The following is a 12,902-nucleotide window of genomic DNA, read 5'->3' as shown; positions in this document are numbered from 1 at the left end:
TCATTTTGAAACTGAATCTTGTGAAGAAGAAAACGGTAGGTATTACATTTATTTTATTTAAAAAGATTTATACTAGGGTTTCTTAGCTTGTAGATCAATTCTCAACTACATGTTCCTTACAATTGACAGTGTAGATATGATACAAGTTTTATTTACTACGGCTACTTTCAGTAGTGTTGTCGTATTTTCATATTGTGCCTCTAGGCCCTGCCTGGGCTGGAGTTAGATATAAAACATCTTTCCAAAGACACTACACTCCTCCCTAATTTGTTCAAAGGATGTAAGGATACTGTTCACATACAGCTGCATAATTGCTTTATTCTATATCTAAGCCGGACGGCCTCCCTGTCTAAAGATGTCAGTTCCAGTAAGTTGGAACTCTTTCACAGAGGAGAATCCGAATCAGTACTAGTATCTCCTGCGAATCTTTGAGCTAAGGGCCCGATTTAGACCCGTTCGCTAGGATACATTCGCATGCAGCCAGCCGATGTATGCATTCTGCGCACGCGTACGCATCACAGTGCGCGAACCAGTCCGAGCGATCGGGAAGCTTTCGCTCGCTGTTCACAGACAGCCCGGCTGAATGAGTGACAGGAGAAGCCATTTGTGGGTGGTGACAGGGGCTGGCCACTAGAAACGGGGGAGTGGAGGTGCGAACGCAGGCGTGCCTGAGCGTCTTAACGCCATTTCAGAGGCGTGCATAATTAAGACGCAGCATCATAGTACACGTCACTTGGCTGATTTTTACACTGAAGTGCTCGCAGTGCTTGCGGTAAGGTATCGTCAACCACAAGTGCTGCGTATTCATCCAGTGGTACGCGATGTTACCGATGGTTGCATACACTTCCTGGAGATGACGTGCGCAAGTGGGCGTCTTAAGATATGCTAGTGGACGTCTGCATACACAGAGCGATTGCACGCCAAGACATAGTGGGCGTGCTAATGCCTTGCCATGTGATCGCCTGCCTTACACATCTAGCACGCGGGTCTGAATCAAGCCCTAAGTTCTATACCTTCATTGCCTGTGTGATGAGTGGTATGGTAGATCATCTACATACAGTATTTCTACCAGTAGACCCTAGGAAGCATACAATAGTTTATATATATATATATATATATATATATATATATACATATACAGTCAGGTGCATAAATATTGGGACATTGACAGAATTTTGATATTTTAGTCTCTATTCATCACCACAATGGCTTTGAAAGGAAATAAACAAGATGTGCTTTAACTGCAGACTTTCAGATTTAATTTGAGGGTAATTACATCCAAATCAGGAGAACGGTGTAGGAATTACAACGGTTTCTATATGTGCCTCCCACTTTTTAAGGGGCCAAAAGTAATGGGACTATCAACTCAAAATCTATTTCATGGACAGGTGTGGGCTAGTCCCTCATTATTTCATTATCAATTAAGCATGTAAAAGGTCTGGAGTTGATTCTAGGTGTGACATTTGCATTTGGAATCAGTTGCTGTCGACTCTCAATATGAGATCCAAAGAGCTGTCACTATCAGTGAAGCAAGCCATCATTAGGCTGAAAAATCAAAACAAACCCATCAGAGAGATAGCTAAAACATTAGGTGTGGCCAAATCAACTGTTTGTAACATTCTTAAAAAGAAAGAACACATCGGAGAGCTCAGCAACACCAAAAGACCACGGAAAACAACTGTGGTGGATGACAGAAGAATCATTTCCCTGGTGAAGAAAAACACCTTCACAACAGTTTGGCAAATCAAGAACACTCTCCAGGAGGTAGGTGTATATGTGTCAAAGTCAACAATCAAGAGAAGACTTCACAAAAGTGAATATAGAGGGTTCACCACAAGATGTAAACCATTGGTGAGCCACAAAAACAGGAAGACCAGATTAGAGTTTGCCAAACAACATCTAAAAAAGCCATTACAGTTCTGGAACAACATCCTATGGACAGATGAGACAAAGATCAACTTGTACCAGAGTGATGGGAAGAGAAGAGTATGGAGAAGGAAAGGAACTGCTCATGATCCAAAACATACCACCTCATCAGTGAAGCATTGTGGTGGTAGTGTCATGGCGTGGGCATGTATGGCTGCCAATGGAACTGGTTCCCTTGTATTTATTGATGATGTGACTGCTGACAAAAGCAGCAGAATGAATTCTGAAGTGTTTCGGGCAATATTATATGCTCATATTCAGTCAAATGCTTCAGAACTCATTGGACGGCGCTTCACAGTGCAGATGGACAATGACCCGAAGCATACTGCAAAAGCAACCAAAGAGTTTTTTAAGGCTAAAAAGTGGAATGTTATGCAATGGCCAAGTCAATCCCCTCACCTGAATCCGATTGAGCATGCATTTCACTTGATGAAGACCAAACTGAAGGGAAAATGCCCCAAGAACAAGCAGGAACTGAAGACATTTGCAGTAGAGGACTGGCAGAGCATCACCAGGGATGAAACCAAGTGTCTGGTGATGTCTATGCATTCCAGACTTCAGGCTGTAATTGCCTGAAAAGGATTTGCAACAAAGTATTAAAAAGTGAAAGTTAGATTTAGGATTGTTTAGTTTGTCCCATTACTTTTGGCCCCTTAAAAAGTGGGAGGCACATATAGAAACCGTTGTAATTCCTACACCGTTCACCTGATTTGGATGTAATTACCCTCAAATGAAATCTGCAGTTAAAGCACATCTTGTTTGTTTCATTCCAAAGCCATTGTGGTGGTGAATAGAGGCCAAAATATGAAAATTCTGTCAATGTCCCAATATTTATGGACCTGACTGTATATATATATATATATATATATATATATATATTTGATAAGAGGTATGACATTTACTTGTGTATATATATACACTGACATTTCACTAGCCAAGCATATATCCACGTTTATGAAGTTAGAAGTTAATTGCAGAAGTTGTGAATTATCTCACAGGCTAGCTACTCACATGAAAAATTACTGGGGTTATCATTTTCATTTGTAAGGGAAAAAACACAGCCAATAATCATTTACAGCAGATTAACCAATGATTAGTTTGCATCTGACAAAAAAAGGAGCATGTTATCTGTGTAAAGGGCAATCGAATCAATACAATTATTCTCAGTTAAACCTTGTATGTTGCAGTGAGATTATTTTATGCAGGGTAGCAGCTCAATGGCCAAGGCATGCAGGATGGGGGATTATGACCATCCCTGTCTGGTACCTTTATCATTTATCAAAGCATGGAGAGAAATAAAACACTAACCAATCAGCTTCTAACTATCATTTTAAAGGCTGTGTTTGAAAAATGACAGTTAGGAGGTGATTGGTTAGTGTTTTATCTCCCTCCACTTTATCTCTCTACATACTTTGATAAATACCTCCCTTAAGGAGCCTGAAACATAAACATTCATACACACTCTGACTGCTGGGATGGAATATAATAGGTGAACCCCACATAAGCAATTTGTCTAACATCAAAACCCTTCATGACTTCCCAAAGGTAAATCCATTCTACGTAATTACAGACCTTGGCAGCATCCATGAATACAGCCACTGCCTCATTATCCTTCGTATGTGTAATTGTTGATGGGAATACAGATGTTTAATCTTTACACTTGTGGATTTGCCTGACATAAAACTTGTCTGATATGGGTGGACAATTTAATCTAAAATGTAAGTATAGACAGTATTTTAGCCAACAAAACCTTCACACGTATTGAAGTATTTTGGTTAATAGGAACCAGGATATAGAGGATTCTGTCCGTGTTTTAGGAGCACTACTATTAGCGCTTCAGACATGGATTGGGGGAGTAAGCCTAAATTACACTACGTTGGAACATAAAATGCCCTATGTTTTTTTTGTTTTTTCATTTAATTTGGGAGACTGCCAGTCTCCAATCCCTGGCTGTTTGCAAAGGAGGCATAACCAAATCTACCTCCTCCAAGATGATGAGAGTCTAGGTATAACATACTGTTATTACAAAATGTAAGGAGTTTACTGCTTTCACTTTTAGCTATTAACTGTATAAGGGTATATTTGACATGAGAAGCATAAACAGTCTCTAATGCAGCAGTTTTCAACCGCTGTGCCGCGGCACACTAGTGTGCCGAGGGCGGTTGTTAAGTGTACCGCGGTGGCGGTCAGAGCCGCCGGGCACATTATACAGTACTGCAGCCCGGGCTGCCGCTGAGCTCCCCTGGGAGGCTCAGGCGCTCCCGGGCCGCCACCTGCCTAGACGCGGCGGCGTGACATCAAAGGGTCTTAACATCAAAGGGTCCTTCTTGGGGGGGTCCCCACTTTCCCTGAGATCCCCGGCTTGGCCTGACTGGCTTGGGCTGATAATGCTTTGGCCACGGAGCCCAGTAATAGGGTCTCCGGTCTGTGGCATTACAGCCCGGCCATTTTGGGTCCGGTGCTGGTTTTAATTATAGAGGGACCCCGCAATTTTTTCCGCCCTAAAATTACAACCAGAACTGGCCCTGCAGCCAGGTGCTGGTTCCTAAATTATAGTGGAACCCTACTCATTTTGTTCCCCGTAATTTTAGGAACCAGGACTGGCTGGCAAGTCCAGGGATGGTTAGGCTTTTGGGGGAGGGGGGACCATACGTAATTTTTTTAAATAATACAACACTTTATATTAGGTATTCAGGCAGAAACATACACAAATCACAATGATCTGTGTATGTTTCTGCCAAACTCGCAGCTCAGGAGGTGGTCTATTTGAAATATCAATTTATCAGTGAGTTTGCGACAAACTCACCCCAGATTGTAAACTCGATTTTTGGTAAATTTGCGAGTTGCAACTTTTTAATGTAAAGTACTTCCTAGTTTAGTCGGTGGTGAGTTTAATCGAGTTTGCAAACTCACCAGAGTTTTAACAGTGAGAAGAGAAAAATCACTTCCAAACTCACACCTGTTTGGTCTTAGTAAATTTGTGAGTTTGAAAAACAGGCTAAACTCCCATGAGTTTGCAAACTCGCCCAAACACACTCAAACTTGATTCTTAGTAAATTTACCCCCTAATGTTTTCATGGATATAACAAAGTGGATAGTGAATAATAGGCATACTGGGTTGTGTGTGACAGAAACAGGGTATTTTTTTCTGTAATGGGGTCATGTTAGTGGATGTTAAAAAAGACTCTGGGCCTGATTCAGAGCCGCTCGTAAGCGGCTGCTCGTTTGCTCCGAGCGATGTTCGCACAACTGCGCATGCATATGGGTTGTAATGCGCATGCGGCAACCAGTCATTGCGGTCCAAAATCGAGTGCTCGCAAAACAGCGAGTGCCTGCTAATTTGAGTGACAGGATGAGGCGTTTGTGGGTGGTAACAGGGGAAGGTGCTTGAAAACGGGGAGTGGTGATCCGAACGCAGGCGTGCCAGACGGTCAAAACGGGCATTTTAAGGGTGTGCATAATTAACAAAGCAGCGTCATCGACCACGTCACTTGGTTGTTTCTTAGCCTGAACTGTTCGCATGATTGCGGTAGGAAAATCCAACCACAAGCAGTGCGAGCAGTTCAGACGCCTTTCGATGTACTCAATTAATCTAATAAATAGCGGAGATGACGTAGGATGCGAGCAGCCAGGGGGCGTCTTTACAAAATAGCGAGCGCATGTTTCGTTCGCTCGCTCAGACATAGAGGCGTCGACAGACCGCAAAGAGCGAGCGCTCAATTTAAATATCCGGCCCCTTTGTCTGAACGAGCGAGCGCAAATAGCGTCCGGCTCTGAATCAGGCCCTCTGTTATTAAAAGTCATCAGATTTTAAGGTACACATTCTGTATGATTTCAATGTACCATTTTGGGCAAGTGTCAGGACTTTATTAAGTAGTCACAGAAGCACAGTAGTGATATAGCATCATCTTAGCAATATTAGTAGTACCATAGCATGGTGGCATAAACATAGCAGTATCACAGCAGAGCAGTAGTATAAAATAGCAAGATTACAGTATACCACATGAAAGTTGAAAAGGTATAGGTTTCTCCTCCATCACAAAACATACACAATTAAACTATCAGGCCACACTTAGGGCAGTCTGAGGGGTATATTTACTAAAGTGCAGATTTTTAGAAGTGAAGATGTTGCCCATAGCAACCTATCAGATTCTAGCTACTATCTTCTTGCTGGATAAATGTTAAGTAGAATCTGATTGGGCAACATCTACACTTCTACAAACTTGCACTTTAGTAAATATACCCATAACAGTCTGTTACTCTTCAACATTTTCCCCCTCCCCTTAGAATGTAGTCCTTGATCACATGAAGTGAAAGCTGGTACACCAGTTCAACTCACTATAAACAATATGCATTAACATGAAGTTGTCCAGGTTGGTGACTGACTTAAAAATATGTTCGGAGGGCCAGGTACCATCTTATGAGTCTAAAGCCAGGTACACACTAGACAATGTCTAGTGTGCCCGACATCGCTGTTGACTGGATCCAGTGGGGGAGCTCGCTAAACTAACGATATCCCCCATTGCACCTGCATGCAGGGTCGACGGAGGATGTCACTGACGATTCGCGGGAACGCGCATCGTCAGCAACAATGCGGGTACACACTAGACGATGTGCCTGATATGTTGCTCCGATTCTCCGGATCGGACAATATGTTGTCTAGTGCAGGGGTGGCCAACCAGTTGGAGGCAAAGAGCCAAAAAATATCTGTAGTGAAGCTAAAGAGCTGATAGCAAGATTTTGCATTAGACAAAGTCAAAATGACTCCAGATACCTGTTCCACGTAAATTGCAAGAGCCTCTTGAGTCTTGTGGCCTTAAATAGTGGCTGTTAAGAGTCCAGCACTTATAAACAATAGTTCAAAACTTGTGGGTGTGTATATATATATATATATATATAATATGAACAGTGCAGCACCCGGCTCCTGTCACCTTGGTGTAACCCCTAGGAGGGTTTTTGGGACCCCAGTCAGTTTGAAAGTCTTTTCTTACCTATATGGTGGTTTCTCTGCAATGGGGAACCTCTGAGGAATTTGAGCCTCACTGGGCAGCGTCTCCAGCCAGTATTTACTATTCATGTAGGAGATCACATTGTTGGAAGATGCCTGTTTATGTAGAGTATAACCCATGTCATCATCATAATCAGATAATATATAGACCGCCCAATGTCTCCATCCCCAGGCCCATCTATGGTTCTCCAGGCTCTCTGTGTCTCTTTGTCTCCAGGCCTCCATGTCTCTCTATCTCCAGGCCCCAATCCCAGTGTGTGTCTCTCTGCCCCAGTGTATCTCTAAGCCCCATTTCCCCGACCCCAGTGTGCGTCTCTCAGCCCCAGTGTGCGTCTCTCAGCCCCAGTGTGCGTCTCCCTGGCCCATTCCCCCGGCCCCAGTGTGTGTCTCTCAGCCCCATTCAACCGGCCACAGTGTGCGTCTCTCTGCCCCAATCCCCCAGCCCTGTGTTAACTCCAAGCCCCCAGCCCTTTGCAGTCAGCTCCAACCTCCCCACCAGCCCCCTGTGCAGTCAGCTCCAATCCCCCACAGCCCTGTGCAGTCAGCTCCAACCATACCCCCCAGCCCACTGTGCAGTAATCTCCAATCCCCCCCTCCCCCCTCAGCCATGTGCAGTCAGATCCAATCCCCCCAGCCCTGTGCAGTTAGCTCCAACCAAGGCCACCATCATGGGGGGGGGCTGTCGAGACTGGAGTCCCGGGCCCAAACACTCGGGGGGGCCCGTCTGGCGTCTGCTGTTGCCTGCTCGCCCGCCTGCCACTACCCCCCTGCAGTGAAAGGCCCAGAGGGGGGGTTCCGGCTGCTCCTACCAGTATGCTGCAGGCCTGCAGCTGCCCGCACAAGTGCCCACCACTATCCCCCCCCCGCTGCACAATACAGTGAATAAGTGACTCGTTGACCCAAGCCGCGCCGCCCTCCCGCATTGGCCACTGTACCCACTATCTTGCCCCCAATAAAGTTTTTTTTTTACACTGAAGCAAGCGCGGCATGACGTCATGACGTCACGCCACGCCGCTAAATGAAAGAGAGGAGCCACAACGGGCGGGTAGTATGAGAAGCCGGCATAGAGGCTGAGACAGAAGAAGGAACGAAATAGGTAAGTTAAGTGTATGTGTGTGTCTTTGTCTGTGTGTGTCTGTGTCCTTTCTCCCAGACCCGGGCCAGGCCATTTTGATGGCAATGGATACACACAATGGATACAGTTGGTGGGACTGAGGGAGAAGGGGTGGGGGCCCTGCCTTTTTTGTCAGTCCGGGGTCCCCATCATTTCTGATGACAGCCCTGGCTCCAACTTCCTCCCCAGCCCCCTGTGCTGTCAGTTCCAACCCTCCCCTCAACACTGTGCACAGCTCCAACAATCGTTGCTACCTCCCCCCCCCGGTGCTAAGCCCCACCCCCATCATTAAGCCCCACCCCTCATGATCGCTGACCCTCCGTGAACCCCCACTCGTGACCCCCGCCTCTCCCTTAATTATGCTTACCTGCATGATCCGGGCTCAGGTGATGTCCTCCGGTCAGGTGATATCCCATACTGCACTGGGACCTGATCACCTGTTGACCGGGCTGCAGTGCAGCATGGGAGACCAGCTGACCGGAGGGAGGACATCACCTGTAGCCCCGATCACCGGTCCCTGGAGTCAGGTTAGTAAATTTTTTTTTTACTTTTTTTTTTCTTTATTTACACTGTATCAGTGTGTGGTCTCTTTAGACCACACAGCTGATTATTGGGGCCGACTCCCGATTCTGCTCTCCTCCGGGTGGCGTTATTATCAGAGGGCTTTCCGCAGTTTTGTTTTACAATTTATTTGTAGTAGCTTTGGTTGGATCACATTTCCCATTACAATTATGGGAAATGAGATCTGATTACTAAAAATAAGTGATACTTAAGGATTGGAGTAGAATTTTACGAATTCTACTCCAATTGCCCTATAGTAACTGTAGGTGACACTAAAATAATGTGAAAAGGGTGTGAAAACACCCTTTTTCACTTTATTTTAGTAAAAATAATGTTAATAAATAGAGCCCTTAGGCCCGTATTCAATTTGAGCCGAGCAGCGTTAACTTAACGCGACCCTGACTTAATGCTGGCTTCGCATTTTTTCCAGTCGTTAAAGTATCGCATGCGTGCCCGCGTATCCCCGTATTCAATTTGAAATTAGGCGAAAACGGGACCCGGCGATACTTGGATCGGCGAAAACAAACGGGAATTTTTGGGAAATATTTGTAGGACCCCCCCTAAAGATGTCCAGACCTCGGGGATCACTATGCGTACCCCCGTTTTTGCCTGCAGAAGAAAGTCGGGGTTTTTAAATAGCCGCGGCTGGTGTTTTTTTTCCCCGACATTGAAGAAGTGATGCAGAAGAGCATTTAGCTTTTTATTTCATTTTTAAAAGTGGTCCCATCAAATTTGGGGTATATGAAAATGAGTATTATCATGTTTTTAAGTCCCTAAAGGTAATTTTAAAAATTCTGCAAAAATACACCTGCCGCTACTCTGCGTAATAAAAAAAAACACCTGCCACATACTTGGGGTCCCCACCAGTATTAATTTCGTTAGTTTGGCTTTTTGTTTGACTTTTTTTTTTGTCACCCCCAAATTTTTTTTTTTTTTGGGGGTGTCCCGATTTCTTTTTTTTTTTACATTTTTTTTGCAACATTTTGTTTTAAGGGGGTATTCCCAAAAGTATAGGCTAATTTTTATAAGCCTGCACCCCTAAACCCCAAATCTAAACTTTATTTCACTTGCTATAGTTAATTAAAAAATGATCCCTGTTTTTTTAAAAATGACCCTTGACCCCATTTACAAAAAAAAACTGGAATTTTCGGGAAATATTCTAGGGACCCCCCTAAAGATGTCCAGACATGGGAGATCACTATGGGACATCTCCTTTTGCCTGCAAAAGAAAGTCGGGTTTTTAAATATCTTTGCCTTGTCTTTTTCCCTGCCGCGGCTATTAGAAACCCCGACTTCCTTCAGGAGATAAAAATGGGGGTACCCATAGTGATCCCCCATGTCTACACATCTTTAGGTGGGTCCCTAGAATATTTCCCGAAAATTCCTGTTTTTTTTAAAATGTAAAAACAAGTAGTAAAAATGTACAAAAAAAATGACATAAGGTCCCCCCCAAAAGCCAAACCAGCCCCAGGTTTGCCAGCCAGTGGTGGTTTCTAAAAATACGGGGAACAAAATGTGTAGGGTTTCACCGTATTTTAGAAACCAACACCAGGCTGCAGGGACTAGTGCTGGTTTTAAATATAGAGGGCAAAAAAGACGTGGGGTACCCCCTATATTTAAGACCAGCACCAGACCTAACCGACCGGGGTGTAATGGCACAGCCCGGAGACCCAATCACCGGGGCTCCAGGTCCAAAGCATTACACCCCAAGTCGATCAGCGCAAGCCGGTGATCTCGGGGGAGTCGGGCACCCCCCGAAAAAGGGTTCTCCCTCTCCCGAGCACCACAGGCTTACGCTGAAGCCTGGGGCTCATCCCCATACCCCTGGAGCGGTGGGTATGGGTGTAATGGGGGGCCAAATAATGTAATACTATTGTACTTTACAGTGGGACTACAGGTGCCAGCATGCCTGCCCTATGGCACTTGTGGAACTTGTGGACATCTCCTTTTAATAATACCTGGGACACTTAGCGCTGCCACAGGTGTTTATGGCAGCACTAAGTGCCCCAGGTCCAGTGTGATATTGTAGCCTGCACTTAGCGCTGGCAGGCTACAGGCAGAGAAAATCTCTTTACTACATACTGAGAAGCGGTATGTACAGGGATTTTCTCTGCCTTTAGAGTTTTTCCCCCTTTTCTCCCCTTAGTTAATAGACCCCTCAGTATCTGATCTTCCATTATTCCTCGTCACTCCCAACTGGTCTGTACCTGGTCCTCCTGTGTCATTTCTTGGTGTATCCTGCCTCTGAACCCTGCAACACTTCATAGAGCATACCGGTGCATAATTCCATTAATTGTACTAGTGTCAGTTCCTGGTCTCCTCGTCACTGCCAGGTACCTAACCAGAGGGCCGCAACCTGCTCACTCGGTGCAGAAAAACCCATATCCCAATAGCATACCTCCCAACATGACCGTCTCCAAGAGGGACACAATGCTCTGGTCCTGGACTTCCCTGGTAAGAGGTGGGGCTGCAGCGCAGTTCAAAAGTCAAATAGAGGAGCCACACCAACTGCCATTTCAACCGCTGCCAAACATCACTGGCTGGGACTCACTGGCAGTTGATGTGACTCCCCTATTTGAATTTTGGACTGTACTGCAGCCCCACCTCTGGAGCCGCCACCAATCATAAATTACCAGGGAAGTCCAGGACCAGAGCATGGTGTCCCTCCTGGAGAGGGTCATGTTGGGAGGTTTGCAATAGGAGGGGTCACTGGTGAAGACCACCAAGTGGGTTAGACTCCGCGCCTCTGGTAAGGTCTAGCCAACACCTGGGTTTGACCTTTATTGAAGGAACTAGTACTGTCACTTCTCTAGCTGTCTCTTAGCCATCCTAACCCCCCAGCTCCCTGTCCTCCAAAGAGGAATCCTTGTACTGGATCGTGACACCCAGGTGTTACTAAGAGGAGAGGGAACGTACCGTCGGGTATCTTCTCAAGCGCTGATATCGCCTACTGCAGCTAACGGTATCTGCTTCTCCTCACTGGAGAAGCTGGATGTGAGCTCTGTAACTTTGGCCGTGTGTCAATAAAATTTGTTGGAAAAAAAAACGTTTCTACACAGGACGGGACTCCGGAGACCTAGGCGTATATTTACAAAAATGCTGGTTTTTAGAAGTGGAGATATTTGCCATAGCAACCAATCAGATACTACTAAACATTTATCTAGCACCTTCTAGCAGATTATAGCTAGACTCTGATTGGTTGCTATGGGCAACATCTCCACTTCTAAAAACCCGCACTTTAGGTAAATATACCCCATACCTCCCAACATGAACCTCTCCAGGAGGGACACTATGCTCTGGTCCTGGACTTCCCTGGTAAGAGGCGGGGCTGCAGCGCAGTTCAAGATTCAAATAGGGGAGCCACACCAACTGTAATTTCACACGCTGCCAAACATCACTGGCTGGGACTCACTGGAAGTTGGTGTGACTCCCCTATTTGAATTTTGGACTGTGCTGCAGCCCCACCCCTGGAGCCGCCACCAATCATAAATTAACAGGGAAGTCCAGGACCAGAGCATTGTGACCCTCCTGGAGAGGGTCATGTTGGGAGGTATGATACCCCCTGGTGAGTCCAGTCTCTGCTATACTGCCTACACTGCCGAGGGGGTGACTTAATGCTCCCCCTCCTCGGCATATCTGTTAGCAGTAACAACAGCGGTAGCTAGCTCCTGCTACGTAACGGTATGCAGGCAAGTGAAGCAGGATCGGCTTTTACACCACGCTAAAGTGCCCCTTAGTGCATAGACGCCTGAATCTGTAAACGGAACTTGGCGTGGAAAAAAGCTAGGACCGCTGCATTTTAGCACTTTGCATACTGATTGAGAGACTCAGTCTCACACAAATATACAAGTGTCGCATAATCAGCACAGTCTCCTGGTGCGTCCTAGTCACATCCCATTGCGACTTAGATGCATTTGCGGCAAAAAAACGCAGTCGCTAGCAGTCTCATTGAACCAGGCGCACCGAGAGTGGCTATTTGGCGTGACTGCAGCAAGGACGAGTGAGGACATATCTATAAAGTGATCACATTACTTTTTACCATGCATATATTTTCTGATACATTCCCATGATAATTCATTTCTTAATCCTGCGATATGCAGCGATAGCAAATTATAATTATTGCTCTGAAATGCAAATCTAGATAAATATGCCCCATTCTTCATCAGGGTTTATTTTCTAAAGACTTTAAGGTATAATTGAAATGTAACTAGTAATAGTTATTTTTAAGGAGTGCTATTTGTATCCCAATTTATTAGCATACTGTCATTTAAACATCAGTTAATTTACTTTTAT

General features: G+C 45.3%; 1 protein-coding gene across 1 annotated transcript in view; it reads left to right on the top strand.

Moving 5' to 3' along the window:
* Positions 1-12,902, top strand: part of LOC148519656 (NFX1-type zinc finger-containing protein 1-like) — a 371,972-nt gene that overhangs the window by 288,093 nt on the left and 70,977 nt on the right. The gene's annotated exons all lie outside the window — the stretch shown is intronic.

The sequence above is a fragment of the Taudactylus pleione genome, unplaced genomic scaffold (assembly GCF_031769625.1).
Source record: "Taudactylus pleione unplaced genomic scaffold, aTauple2 ptg000186l, whole genome shotgun sequence".
In the NCBI taxonomy this organism is placed as follows: domain Eukaryota; kingdom Metazoa; phylum Chordata; class Amphibia; order Anura; family Myobatrachidae; genus Taudactylus; species Taudactylus pleione.
This window is presented reverse-complemented; position numbering and strand designations above follow the sequence as displayed.